The following is a 15503-nucleotide window of genomic DNA, read 5'->3' on the forward strand; positions in this document are numbered from 1 at the left end:
GTAGAAAATATCAGAGAATCATAACATTAGCAATTTTCCAAAACACAAGTGTACCCATTTCTCATACAAGACACCACACACCCGAAAATCCCATTTTTAGGTTGAAAATCACGATTCATTAAGGTATGAACCATGGTCTCCCCTATGGGCCATCTGCACACTCTAGCTCCCTTCGTCACACCATGGGTAACAACCGTGCATATGATTTCGTAACAAGCGATGCTAGTTCCGTGCCTGAAGGTACGTGACTAGTCATCCTCTAGCCTTCGCCAATAGAGAGATCACGGAGTCGGCCCAAGAGGGTTACAGTCTCGCCTGAGCCCGTTGTCGCCCGGCGACAACCTAAGGGACCTCACTCAGTTTAGTGAGCTCTCGAGTGACTAAAGGAGCTCCACCAGGATAATTCCTCATCTTAGCTTGGGGTCATGATACATACACAACCAAAAACTAATCTTTTGACACACACAAAAAAAAAACCCACAATTTTACCTATTTCGGTATTACACAAATTCAAAGCACAATTACAACAATGTTAGTGAAATGTAACAAATATAATGCAAACATCGAGCAATAATTAATAAGTGTATGTCATCGAAACATAATTTATTATGAATCAAAACAAAACAAAAAAACACAACTTTACAGCAAGTCTATTCTCAACATCACAACACTGCAAATTTCATTCCCAACACTCCTCAGGGCCCTCGACCACAGACTCACATCCAACTACAATTTATTCCGAATGCTCCACAGGGCCCTTGGCCACTCCACAGATTCACAATCATCGCTACAAATCAAACCCAACACTTCATAAAATTAATCCGACCACAACTCACAATCAGACTGCACAAAACACTGTTTAATAATTTTTCCAACTACAATTACTTTAAAAACTAGTTTGAGAACCACTTACAGCGTGTAGGCAAACTTCTAGATGATTAAGGCGCCTTGAACTCAGTGGCTGATCGTAAGCGTCTCAACAATGAGTCAGTGGTCCTTTGAGGCATTGTGTTGGTGTCTCAGGCAGAGAGAGGTAGTGTGTGCGTGCTTAGTGGTTCTAGGGTGGTCGTTCATAGTGGTATTTAAAAAGGAGGATGCGGTGGCAGTGGGGTGTATGGGGAGGCTTTAGTCGAATATGGCGGTGGGGCTTGCTATAATAGTGGTGGCGGCTCGTGACTGGCAACTAGCAAGTGTGGGTGGTGGACGAGACATGAGAGAAACGAAGAGAAAGGTGTTGGGGTGTCTCGGCAGGGTCTCACAGCGAAAAAGGGAATCAGTGGTTGAGCTAGGCTTCCCTAGGCATGCACGGTGGGGAGAGAGAAAGAGAGAGAGAGAGAGAGAGAGAGAGAGAGAGAGAGAGGTTCTGTGAGTGCCGCCATGGCTGAGGAACTGTGAGGACATGACAAGACGACGGCGACAGTAGGACGACGACAATGACAATGACGGAAACATTGGAAAGAGAAACCTAAGAGAGAAAAGAAAGATTTAAGGGATGGAGGTCGAGATCGAGAGGAGCCCAACATGGGTAATGTTGGAGAACGGGGCAAGCGGCGGCGGAGGAGCTACGAGAGAGATAAAGGTCTGCAGATTTGAGAAAGAAAAATTGATGACCATCGGCGTGGGTGAGGAGGACACCATGTGACAGCGGATCTAAGTGGCTGGTTGAGATCCATTGCAGATTTGCTCGTTCTTGAGCTTAGACGACAACGGATGGTGGTGGCAACACCAAAGGTACGAGGAGAGAAGAGAAGAGAGACAACGAGAAAGGGCCAGAAACCAAGGGGGGAGATGGTCAGAGGGGTGGTCTCTTTGCAAGGCTGTCGGGACTGCACGAGCGGCGTGGGAGGGGCGGTCGGTACAACGGGGCAGTATTGCAACTGTGAGCACTGCTCAACGAAAAGCTTAATGTGGGTAGAGAGAGAGAGAGAGAGGGAGGGAGACGAACAGAGGAAGAAAGAGGGAGATGGAGCGGAGGAGCTTATTAGAGAGGAAGGGCTATGGTGGTTGAATAGTTGCAGGGGAGAAAAGAGAGAGAAGGGTTGGGGGGTGGTGCAGCAAGTGGGAGAGAAGAAAAGATGGAGGAAAATATTAGGGTTTGTGTGTTTTGAGTCCAAAACGATGCCATTTTTGTGGGGCTAGGCTTGCTTGTCCTATGGGTCTTGGCTGTGGGCTTCACATTCTCCCCCCCTTATAAAATTTTGTCCTCAAAATATGTTCCACGCAACTACCTAATCCCCAAGGACTTATGGATTCAATAGACTCTGCCACTACTTTTGTAGGTTCTTGCATTATGATCTTAATCAATTCTCCTAATAGCACCTCAAAGGTAAGAGGAGAGAAGAGAAGAGAGAAAGAGAGACAACGAGAAAGGGCCAAGAAACCAAGGGGGAGATGGTTAGAGGGGTGGTCTCTTTGCAAGGCTGTCGGGACTGCACGAGCGGCGTGGGAGGGGCGGTCGGCACAACGAGGCCAGTATTGCAACTGTGAGCACTGCTCAACGAAAAGCTTAATGTGGGTAGAGAGAGAGAGAGAGAGAGAGAGAGGGAGACGAACAGAGGAGAAAGAGGGAGATGGAGCGGAGGAGCTTATTAGAGAGGAAGGGCTATGGTGGTCGAATAGTTGCAGGGGAGAAAAGAGAGAGAAGGGTTGGGGGGTGGTGCAACAAGTGGGAGAGAAGGGAGGGGAGAGAAGAAGAGATGGAGGAAAAGATTAGGGTTTGTGTGTTTTGAGTCCAAAACGATGCCATTTTTGTGGGGCTAGGCTTGCTTGTCCTTTGGGTCTTGGTTGTGGGCTTCACATTCTCCCCCCCTTATAAAATTTTGTCCTCAAAATTTGTTCCACGCAACTACCTAATCCCCAAGGACTTATGGATTCAATAGACTCTGCCACTACTTTTGTAGGTTCTTGCATTATGATCTTAATCAATTCTCCTAATAGCACCTCACGTCTAAAACCCCAAGGCTGCCCATGCAAGAACCAATCTCAATTCACAACTAATTCTTCGAGATCATCTTGAAAATTGACCCACATCCATCATATTACAAAGTACCATGCTTTTGCTATGATAATCTCACCAAAATGTAAAAAGCTATGACGTTTTAAAATATCATCCTCGAGCATAAGTCAGTTCAACACCAACTAAGAAAAATCTTACAACACTTTGGTAGAAAATAGACTTGTCTCCCAAAACTGAGAATTCATATTCCTCAATTGGCTCTCCCATCCCTAGTCAAAATCATTACTCCTTAAAATACATTTGTGATTGTGGATAGCAAACTAGTACCAATCAACCTAAGCACTCCAAACTGCAGAAACAAATATGCCATATCAATGGTTAAAGCTTGATGCTAAATGAGTGATCTAAAATAGTTCACTTAGGACATCCTTCCCATCATCTTCCCCTGGAGTAACCTAAGGACTCGGAAACCTATACACTTATCCAATCAAGCCCATGAAGTAGATAGGGTTGGATAGTTAGAAAGGAGCAAGTTGAAACCAACTCAAACCAACAAGGCATCACGAATATACTCGTATGCCTCCTATTGATGAGAGAAAATTTGACCTAATGAATGAAGTCACAATTAGTCACAAAAGGTTGGCTCCGCCAAATGACTAAGGAAAGAACTTAATTTGCAATGGAACAGAGAAAGTTACAAGAAGGTAGTTGGGTACAAGCTTGGTCCTTACATCAAAAACCCCTTCTTTTTTTCCTTTTTTTTTAAGAACAACTTAGAAGCTTTTAAAAGATTAAGAAAACTTAAAAACAAGCTAAGTCAGGCCATGCAAACCATTTTGCAAGGAATCCATGGAATGATCTTTTTGAGGAAGTACCAAGCAAGGGTGTAAGAAGGTCTAAGTAATTTGGCAGGAGTCAAGTTGATAACACCTAAGAGAGAATTTCATGGGTAACGATACATAAAGCTTTTGCAGCAGAGGAGATTTAGATTATTTTGTCAACTCCTACACATGCCAACATATATATAATGCTAATCTCTAAGGTGATAATATTCTCACACCCAAACTTCATACAGGATGTACCTACCTAATCGAAGGTTCGCACTTCCTATCTAAAAGAAACAACACTCTCCAAAAGTTCTGAAACCATCCCAACCAGCCATACCAAGCACCTATAAACCTCCAATCGACAACAGACCTAACTGCTCATCACCACATTTCTTACTAGCATTTATCCTCATGGTACTAAACTCAATATCATTCGCCACTGAAGTCCACCAAAATTGTAACTAAAGTTTTCCTCTGATATAACTAGTCCATCCAATCTTATTCTCAAACTAACTTGATCACATTCTATACTATCGCATAAAAATATCATTTCTATCAGTTCGCTGAACCTATATCCTTAGCTCAACAAGGATCATTTCCTAAGTTTTGCACCGTCTGGAAACTCAAATCTGACAAGAATCGCATCCTAAAAATCTGTCAACCCTATAACCTCAAATCTGATAATAATCATTTTCAAAACCACACACATTCTGTAAGGATATATGAGACACATTCATTTTTGAAGGTCTACATAATCGATACCTTTAAATCTAATAATAATCATCTCTTAAAGCTTGCCGACTCTAAAACCTTAAATGTTATCAAATCATTCTTAAAGTTAGCAAAATCTAAAACCTCAAATTCAATTAACTCTTAAGCTTGTTGAACCTACAACCTCAAGTTCCATAAGCCCATTTCATAAATTCTATAGAATCTCAACCTATATCTCTTGGGTGTTTAGAAGTTGCTAGCTTCTTCAATTCATGACATCAGTTTATGCTCTGATGAGATCACCTAGACTACGCCGTTTCCCTCCAAGCTTCGATGTTTCAAATCCAAGCCTAATTGCTAAAAGTTAAAGCCTACTATACAAAAGGTTCATTCCTATCATACTAAAAATTATAGCTAACTGAGCTAAAAATCCAAGTTTAACTACACAAGCTTTCAAGCCAATCGTATTAAGATTGAAGCCTAGAATTTTGGTACTGTACCTAAGTAACTTATGGATTTATCTAGAACCATAAAAGCTATGATACCACCTGTGGCACTTGCTTGTGTTTGGGCAAAAGCCACTATGCTGGAATGTTGGCCTCTTGGGTCAAACACCCCTCGCACAATGTGAAAATGTAGCGTGTGCTCGCATGCTCAAGAAATGTATACAATTAATTTCCAGCTAAAATAAAATAAAAAGGGCAGTTGTTAATTCTAACCGTACCAAAAAAAAATATAAACTTACATCACAAATTATTCATAAGCCACAAGTCTCCCAATCCCTGACATAAAAATAATACATTCATCCAAATTTAAAATCAAGCCAACTTATGACACTTGTTAAAGAGGCGGGAAAGACCCCAATCTTCATTGCTCAGGTGGAACCTTATGGTTCCATAGAGCAGAACCACACGGGGGGACACCACATTCAAATTTCAAAAATCTCAATAAATGAAACTAAGTCTAACATTCAAAATACAAGCAAGTGAAAAAAATATGGAATCATACAAAGTAGAAAATATAAAAAAATCATAACATTAGCAATTTTCCAAAACACAAGTGTACACATTTCTCATACAAGACACCACGCACCCGAAAATTCCATTTTTCGGTTGAAAACCACCATTTCATTAAGGTATGCACCATGGTCTCTCCTATGGACCATCTGCACACACTGGCTCCCTTTGTCACACCACGGGTAATGACCGTGCTTGTGACTTTGTAGCGAACGAGGCCCAGTTGGGTGCCTAGCGCTTGCATAACCAGTCATCATCTAACCTCCACCAGCAAAGGGGCCATGGAGTCGGTCCAAGGGCTTTACCGTCTCGCCCGAGCCCGTTGTCGCCTGTCGACAACCCAGGGAATGTCACTCTGTTTTTTGCACTCACAAGTGACTAGATGAGTTCTACCGAGATAATTCCTCATCTCGTCTTGGGGTCATGATACACATGCACCCAGAAAATAATCATTTGACAAAAAAAAAAAAAATACCAACAATTTTACCTATTTCGGTACTACGCAAATTCAGAGCACAATTACAACAGTGTTAATGAAGTGTAACAAATATAATGCAGACATCGTGCAACAGTTAATAAGTGTATGGCATCACAACAACATTAATTATGAATAAAAAAAAAAAACAACTTTACAGCAAGTCAATTCCCAACATCACAACTCTGCAAATTTAATTCCCAACACTCCTTAAGGCCCTCGACCACAGACTCACATCCAACTACAATTTATTCCCAATGCTCCATAGGGCCCCCGGCCAATTCACAAATTCACATTCATCAGTACAAATCAAACCCAAAGCTTCACATAATTAATCTGACCACAAGTCACAATCAGAATGCACAAAACACAAGTTCATAATTTTCCCAACTACAGTTATTTTAAAAGCTAGTCTAAGAACCACTTATAGCGTGTAGGAAATCTTTTGGATGATCGAAGTGTCCCAAACACAGTGGCTAGTCGTAAGCATCACCTTCAACAATGAGTCAGTGGTCCTTTGAGGCATCGTGTGGGTGTCTTGGGTAGAGAGAGGTCGTTTGTGCATGCTTAGTGGTTCTTGAGAGGTGGTTCACAGTGGTATTTACAATGGAGGATGTGGTGACAATGGGGTGTACAAGGAGGCTTCAATCGAGTATGGTGGTGGGGTTTGTTGTAACAGTGGTGGCGGCTTGTGGCAGGCAACTGGCAGCAGTTGGTGGTGGATGAGATATGAGAGACACATAGAGAATGGTTTGGGGTGTCTCAACATGGTATCACGACAAAAAGGGGAATCAGTGGCTAAGCTAGGCTTCCCTAGTGGTGCACGGTGGAGAGAGAGAGAGAGAGAGAGAGAGGGAGGGTCTGTGAGTTTCTCCATGGCTAAGGAATCACGAGAACACGGTGGGATGATAACAACGGTGGGACGAAGTTTACGGCGGATCCCTAGGAAAGAGAAACAAAGTGAGAGGAGGAGAGAGAATCCGAGAGAGAAAAGAGAGATCTAAGGGATAGAGGTTGAGATCGGAAAGAGCCCACCACGGCTAACGTTGAATGATGGGGCAAACGGTGGCAGAGGAGCTAAGAGAGAGATAGAGGTAATAGATTTGAGAAAGAAAAATCGGTGGCAATTGGCGTGGGCAGGGAGGACGTGAAGCGACAACGAATCTGAATGGCTAGCTGAGATCCATGGCAGATCTGCCAGTTCATGAGGTACGACGACAATGGATGGTGGTGGCAACGCCAAAGCTAGGGAGAGAGAGAGAGAGAGAGAGAGAGAGAGAGAGAGAGAAGACGACGACGACGAGGAGAGGGCCAAGAAACTGAAGAGGGAGATAGTCAAAGGGGGTCTCTTCGCAAGGCTGTCGGGACTAAACAAGCGTCATGGGAAGGGCGGTCGGCACGACATGGTTGTTACTGCGACTGTGAGCACTGCTCAACAACAAGCTTACTGTGAGTAGAGAGAGAGTGTGAGAGAGAAGGAGATGAATAGAGGAAGAACAAGGGAGATGGAGCGGAGGAGCTTATGGGCGAGGAAGGGCTATGGTTGTTAGACGGTGGCAAAGGAGGTAGTAGCAAGGCCACGGGTTACAGGGGAGAAAAGAGAAAGAGAAGCGTTGGGGGAGGGTGCAGCGTGCGGGAGAGAAGGGAGGGGAGAGAAGAAAAGATGAAGGAAAAGATTAGGCTTTGTGTGTTTTGGGTTCAAAACGACGTCGTTTTGGCGAGGCTGGGCTGGGCTTAACTATCCTAAGGGTCTTGGCTGAAATGGGTTGGGCTTCACATTATACATCATATCTAGATAATTAATTGTTTGTAATATACCATCAATATATAAAGATAATAATATTACTTTATTATCATTTTTCATATGTATACGTAGTGATCTAGTGGACTCATTTCATATCTAATTTCTAAAATTGTCTAGTGAAACTTCAAGTACCATTGTCTTGAAGATTACTTAAGTTCATATAGTGACTTTTTCAACTTGTAGACTTTTTCTTCACGTTCTTAAATTTGGAATCCTTCTGGCTGAATAATAAAGATATCATCTTTTAATTGACCATTGAGAAAAATCATCTTTATATCTAACTGATGTAATTTCAAATTGATCTTGATAACAATAAACATGATTATCCTTACAGATGTGAACTTCGCCACAGGCGAATAGGTATCCACAAAGTTTACGCCTGGTTGTTGAGTGTATCATTTGGCCACTAATCTTGCTTTGTATCTTTCCAAACTTCCATCAACTTTAAATATTCTTCTAAGAACCCACTTGCAACCAATAACTTTTTTATCATTTGGAAGTTTGTTTTTTTGATACATAGGGGAGGGGCGATTCGATCATTGGTTCTCTTAGTGAGAAACCAAGGTGTTGCGAATTTATCCAAAGGATCTTGGCCTGTCCTTTGGAAGTTCAATTAACTCCCAAATGTTATTTTTATTAATAAATTCTAATTCATCTTTCATGACCTCAAGTGATTTATCTGAATCAATGTTATTGATTGGCTCAGAAAAATTTCAAGATCATTTTCTAAATTCTCCAACTAGTATTTAAAGTATAATGATCTTGAAACAATATTGATGGTCATCTGGTTCTTTTACTCACATTGTCTCCAACATCAATATCAAAAATTGATTTTGATCTGACTTTTTTTTTATATTTATTAGTCTGTATCCGAGTAACGTCAAGATTTTCACTATCATATTCTATAGAGATTTGTTGATTTTCATGATCAATTAATAAATCTATCTAATCAACTAGAATATTTAGTTCTGTATTTTTCAAGAAAATTACATTTCTACTTTCTATCAATCCTCGATCAGAGTGGTAAAATATGTAGCCACTTCCGTTCTCTACATATTCGATAAACTTACATTCTCAAGTTTTACTTTTCAATTTATTCCTTAATGGTCTTGGGATGAGCAATTGTACCTTACAATCCCACACTTTGAGTTACACTTGTAACTCAAGTTAATTCACGAGGTTTTTTAAACTCACCGGTCACACGAAATACGTTCAAGATCATCATTAGGACCATCATACTTGCCAACCATCGATGAAATGAACAATCCAACTAATTGGGAGATAATCAATATATTCCTTTTCAGGAGCGATTCATCCTTCCCGAACGTAGCATTCAACTCTCCAAAAAAGAGCATTGGGATGGTCTTAGCTCTTGAATATTCATAAAATAAAAATAAAATTTTCAAATTGTATCTCTTCGAAAGCAATAGTGAAGTTAAAGAAATAAATCAACTAATCGTTTGAATCCTTGTTTCAAAGTCTCTAAATTATATGCCCTTTGGCATCAGTTAGATACCACTCTGAAAGAGATAGAATTCCAACATTTTGTTAGGACCTACGGGCCAAGGGACAGTCTCAGGTAGACGATATCTATGGGGCGCAGGCCTCCCAAAAGGTAACGAAGGCATGCAAGGGTTTCCTCGAGCCAGATGAAGATTGGCCCACAAGTGCAAAAGCATAAGGGAGCTTGACTACAAAACCTTGGATGGCTAATATAAACAAGTAGACAAATATGAATATATGTGGTATCAGGGGCCAAGAGGATGAATAGGCACACTAGAATTGAGACACGGCCCAGACTCCTACAGGAGGCAGCAGTAATGTAAGGGGATTTTCCCCCACTTCATAGGCCCATTGGGCCTTGGCTTAATACCCAACCCTAGGGTTCGAAGATCACCCATGAAGCAAGAAGCCCATAAGGAAAAGTAATCAAGTGGCTCACGGGATAGACCTGCAGGACATTGCTCAGCCACACCCTAGTCATGGGGACTTGCATAGGGCGTAGCGAGAAATACGAAGAACCCTCGATCCTTTGACATTGGAACATCAACGGACCACCAAAGATAAAGCAAATCAGGAGACCACGCCGTATTCATGGTGCCACTACCTTAACTGCACGCAACAATAATGACGCCGTCGCAGAGCCATGCTTCATTAAAAGACTCTAACAAAAGAAACGATATTGAAGGAATGGACTCCATAGGGACATACAATATTTGTCCCCTCCCCAGACCATGGTATAAATAGCAACTCTCAAGTACGAGAAATTGTCTTTGATCCCTAGACTCTATCACTTATTTTCAAACTTCTAAGAGAATTTACTAACTTTGGCATTGGAGACTCCCTAGCCCCAAGGCCACTCTCTCCCAATTGCCTTCCTCACTACTTTTGTAGCCCAAGTCCTGAAGACCTAAGTTGCTGGAAACTGGCCCAAAAGCGTATGAAACACGACGTTAACAGTAGCTCCGTCTGTGGGATCATTATAGATCTTGCGTGTATTTCGTATGCCTGCGACAACCTGTTTTAAACAACTCAAAGGCTCACCAATAGTGCTAATGAGCATGGAAACTGACCAGTGAAAGAACCAAACTCCCAAGATTGAAGGGGATGCCACGGAAGAAAGATGGAAACACTCTTGTGAAGATATACATCCGAATGGCGGGGTAAGCACGGTGTGGCCTATGGTGGATGATTACACCTTGCCACCACCTCCCAACTGTGCACCAGCCAAAGGTAAGGTTTGAGATGAGTAGAGGCTCAGAAAGGTGAAACCAAATGAGCCTTTGGAACTCGTCCCCCTCAACCCGGACTGACCAGAAGCAATGGTGAGGATTGGGAGTGAAATGACACTTGAGGTACGGAGTGCCATGAAGTAACTCCTCACTAAGCACCAAGATGTATTTGCCTAAAGCCAAGAGGACATGCCCAGAACACCCCCGAAATCATACACCACAGCCTTAGCGTAGACCCAAAGACCCAAGGAGTGAGGCAGAAATGCCAAAGCGTCAGTGCAGAAAAGAACTTCGCCATAACTAAGGAAGTGGATCGCCTGCTAGCCGCTTGATTCATTCGAGAAGCCCACTTCAATAACTATCCAATATGGTACTCGTAAAGAAGTCAAATGGAAAATGGAGAACGTACGTTGAATTTACCGACCTCAATAAAGCCTGTCTGAAAGATAGCTTCCCACTTCCTCGCATATACCTGATTGTCGACTCCACATCGGGCCACCATATGCTTAGCTCATGGATGCCTATTATGGATATAACTAGATTCGCATGAACCCCGAGGACGAAGAGAAGACTTCATTCATCACTTACAGAGGCATGTTTGTATTGTTACACAACGATGCCTTTTGGGCTTAAGAATGCAGGTGCGACCTACCAGCAGCTAGTCAACCACATGTTCAAAAATCAAATAGGAAGAAACATTGAGGTCTATGTGAACAACATGTTGGTTAAGAGTGGGACCCTGGAACAACACCTTAACGACTTGAATGAGACTTTTGCAATACTAAGGTAGTACCAAATGAAGTTAAATTCGGCAAAGTGTGCCTTCGGTGTTGGATCGGGGAAGTTCTTAGGATCCATGGTGTCAGAACGCAGAACCAAAGCCAACCTCAAGAATGTGGAGCTCATCCTTAAAATGGCCCAACCGCGAATCATAAACGAGGTGCAAAGGCTGGCCGGGCGAGTGGCAGCTCTCAACAAGTTCGTGTTAAGATCCACCGTCAAGTGCCTACCTTTCTTCAAGGCCCTGCGAAAGGCACAGGTATGGGACGGCGAGTGCACCTAGCATTCGAAGCTCTCAAGAAGTACCTCACGAGCCCCCCACTCCTCAGCCAACCTTAGTGTGGGGAGACATTGACCCTGTACCTAGCAGTCTCCCCCCAAGCTGCCTCCTCAGCATTAGTGCATGAAAAGAATGGAGTCCAGAGGCATGTCTATTACACCAGCCGAGCATATTGTGGGGCCGAAGCTAGATACCCCCGTATAGAACAACTGGCATTTGCGCTGGTAGTAACCACGCACAAGCAACGCCCATACTTCCAAGCTCACCCAGTAAAAGTCCTCATAGAAACCCTCTTAAAAAAGATATTGCAACGATCGGACGCCTCAGGTTGGCTCATGCACTGGGCAGTGAAACTGAGTGAATTTGACATCGGCTATGCACCACAAAACACCATCAAGGGACAAGTGATGGCAGACTTCATTGTTGAATTTATCGGTTTCCCGACAGAGAACGATCATGCACCTCATTTGAAGCCCTGGTAACTATTCCCTGATAGCTTATCTTGTCGGGCTAGAGGGGGAATGAGAGTGCACATCATTACATCCGAAGGAGAGGAGTACAATTACGCCATCAAATTGGCGTTCAAAATGAAGAAATGAGACGAAGTACGAAGGGCTGCTTTCAAAACTGGCAGTGGCTAGGTCTCTGGGTGCCACTGAAATTGAGGTACGGGCCGACTCTTAGGTGGCGGTCAATCAAGTGCGAGGGGAATTTGCTATAACAAGTGAAAAATAGAAAAGTACTTAGCACTAGTAAAGGCCGAGCGCCCCCATTTCAAGTACTTTCAGATTCAGTAGGTGCCGAGGGAAAAACATCAGAAGACAAAAAAAGTTGGCGCATGGTGTCGGGACAGGAAGACTCCCCTTGCCAGAATAGACAGTCATCCAAACCGTGGAAGTACCCACTGTAGGGATCGAGGTAATGGAAATACGGTCAAGAGCCCCAGACTGGGCAGAGGATACTCCGGTACTTGGAAACCAATGAGGTGCCCAAAGACAGACGCGAAGCCAGGAAGATTAGAAATAGAGCAGCACACTACACTCTAATCGAGGGAATTCTATATCAGAGGGGCCACTAGGAGCCTTTTTTTAGGTGCATCTCCCCTGAAAAAGTGCAGTATGTGTTGGCAGAAATACATGAAGGGATCTGCGGTAGTCACTCAAGAGGAAAGGTGCTGGTCATGAAAGTAATGAGGGCGGGTATTACTGGCCCCGAGCCCTGCGAGATGCCTAGGAGTATGCGCGGAAATGCTGAAAGTGCCAAGAATATGCCAAGGCTCCCCACTGCCCACCGAAAGAATTAATGTCGATCGCGTTGCCTTGACCTTTCGCCCCATGGAGAATTGACCTGGACATCCCACTTTTATCTGACAAGGGGGGAAGTAAAGTTTATGGTAGTAGTTGTGGACTACTTCACTAAGTGGGTCGAGGCCGAGGCCTTAGCAACCATCATGGAGAACAACATCACGCGATTCCTATGGAAGACGGTGGTTTGTAGGTTTGGCATCCCGTGCGCTATCGTATCAGATAACGGGAGACAGTTTGATTCCGATCACTACTGTAATTGGTGCCAGGAATTAGGGATTGATTTCCGGTACTCATCCTGAGGACACCTCCAGTCTAATGAGCAAGTGGAGGCGACCAACAAAACACTGATGGGAATACTCAAGAAGCAACTTGACGACAGAAAGAGGGTGTGGGCAGAGGAACTTTTTGTTGTCTTGTGGGCCAACCAGGTCACAGTGAAAATGCTGACTGGGGAAACTCTCTTCACCCTCACTTAGGTCACGAGGCGATGCCGCCAGTTCTGAATACCCACCTACAAAGTTCAGTACTTCGAGCAAACATCCAATGATAGGCGGCTGGAGGAACAACTTGATTTGTTGGAAGAAGTAAAACTGGAGGTCGAGATAAGAACCGCGACCAACAAAAGGAGGGCAGAGCGATGCTTCAACAAGCGAGTGCGCTCGAGAACAAGCGGGAGCAGGAGTCCAGTTGTAAACTGCCCGAATGACTTACCTCCGCACAGGATACCATAGGGAAATGTAGGCCAAAATGTTGCCTTGTCCCTCCCACGGAGGAGAGCGGGATCAGCCCCACGGCTACCCAAACTACTTATCCCAGCCTCTGTTGCAATGAAGTGTAGGATCAACGCTAGCTTGACCTAAATTTACCCTTCCCTGAGATGTCAATGGGCAGGAGCGGGTCCAGCCCCAAACTATCTTAACAACCTACCTCCCCACGAAGGATGATAGGTGAGCAGACGGCTCATCCTCCTCGTCCAAGAGAGCGGGATCAGCCCCCCGGCGGCCCAAATAACTTACCCCGACCCCCATTGCGGTGAAGGAGCGGACCAACCACATCGCTATCCAAATTACCTTCTCTGCGGGATACCAGAGGGAAAGATAGGTCTAAAGGTTGTCTTATCTCTTCTGTAACAGAGTAACGGCCAATCCTCTGCTACCCGAAGGAAAAAGATTTACCCTCCTCGTAAGTGTCAACAGGCGGGAGCAAGTCTAGTTACAAACTGCCAGAACGACTTAGCTCCCCATGAGTACCAAAGGGAAAGATAGGCCGAAAGGTTGTCTTGTCCCTCCCATGGCAGAGAGCGGGATTAGCCACACGGCTACCCGAACAACTTACCTCAGCCTCTGCTGCAAAGAAGTACGCCAGCTTGACCCAAACTTATCATTTCCTGCGGTGTCAACGAGTGGGAGCGGGTCCAGATACAAATTACCCTAACAACCTACCTCCCGCAAGGAACAAATGGATGGGTTAAGCCAAAGGCCGCCTTGTCCCTCCCGCGAATGAGAGCGGGACCAGCTCTGAGGCTGCCCAAATACTTACCCCAACTCCCATTGTGGCGAAGGAGTAGACCAGCCACATCGCTATCAGAATTACTTCCTGGGGGGAAAAGGAGCGGTCTGACTTGAGGCATTCCGACCCCTCCCCAATGGAGTGTGGGTAGTCCTCAACTTCTCAAAAATGAAGATTTACCTTACTCATAAGCGTCAACAGGCAGAAGTGGGTCCAGATACAGATTGCCCAAACAACTTATCTCCTAGCGGGTTACCAGAGGGAAAGGTAGGCCGAAAGGTTGCCTTGTCCCTCCCGCAACGGAGAGCAGGACCAGCTTCACGGCTACCCAAATAACTTATCCCAACCTCCGCTACGACTAAGTGTGGATTCAATGCCAGCCTCATCCAAACTTATCATTTCCTGTGGTGTCAATAAGCGGGAGCGGATCTAGATACTGACTGTCCGAACTACCTACCTCCCGCGAGGAACAAAGGGATAGGTTAAGCTAAAGGCTGCCTTATCCTTCTCGCGAAGGAGAGCGGGTCTAGCCCCGAGGCTGCCCGAACACTTACCCTGACCCACGCTGCAATGAAAGAGAAAACCAGCAGCATAGATATCCGAATTCCCTCCCCGGGGAACAAAACGACAGTTTGGTGTGAGGCATTCCGACCTCTCCCTGACGAAGTGTGGGCCGAGTCTATTGACCACCCAAATACTGCACCAAAGAACACGAACATCAGAAACACAAGCGTCGGCAGCACGGACATCAGCGACTTGGCAGAAAATGATAAACACATTATGACATAGGCTAGGAAGCCCAGGTTTTCCAACCAGGGATTAAACACGAAATGCTAACGGAGAATGATGGGTCCAGTTCCAATCTTTCGGGATAGCTTACCTCTCCACGGACCAAGGAGACGGGCCGAGCCAGAGGCCGCCTTGTCTCCCCGTGGTGGAGAGCAGGATCAACCCCACAGCTACTCGAAGAATTGATCTCGGCCATCATCGAAGCAAAGAGCAGCCTGGCCTCCTCTCCCCCGAGGAGGCAGTTGGAATTCCAGCGGCACGTCTTAACTCTTAGGGGAGGAACTCCATCCCCTCAGTCGACAGTGATGGGCGAAGGC

The sequence above is a fragment of the Juglans regia genome, chromosome 9, assembly GCF_001411555.2.
Source record: "Juglans regia cultivar Chandler chromosome 9, Walnut 2.0, whole genome shotgun sequence".
In the NCBI taxonomy this organism is placed as follows: Eukaryota; Viridiplantae; Streptophyta; class Magnoliopsida; order Fagales; family Juglandaceae; genus Juglans; species Juglans regia.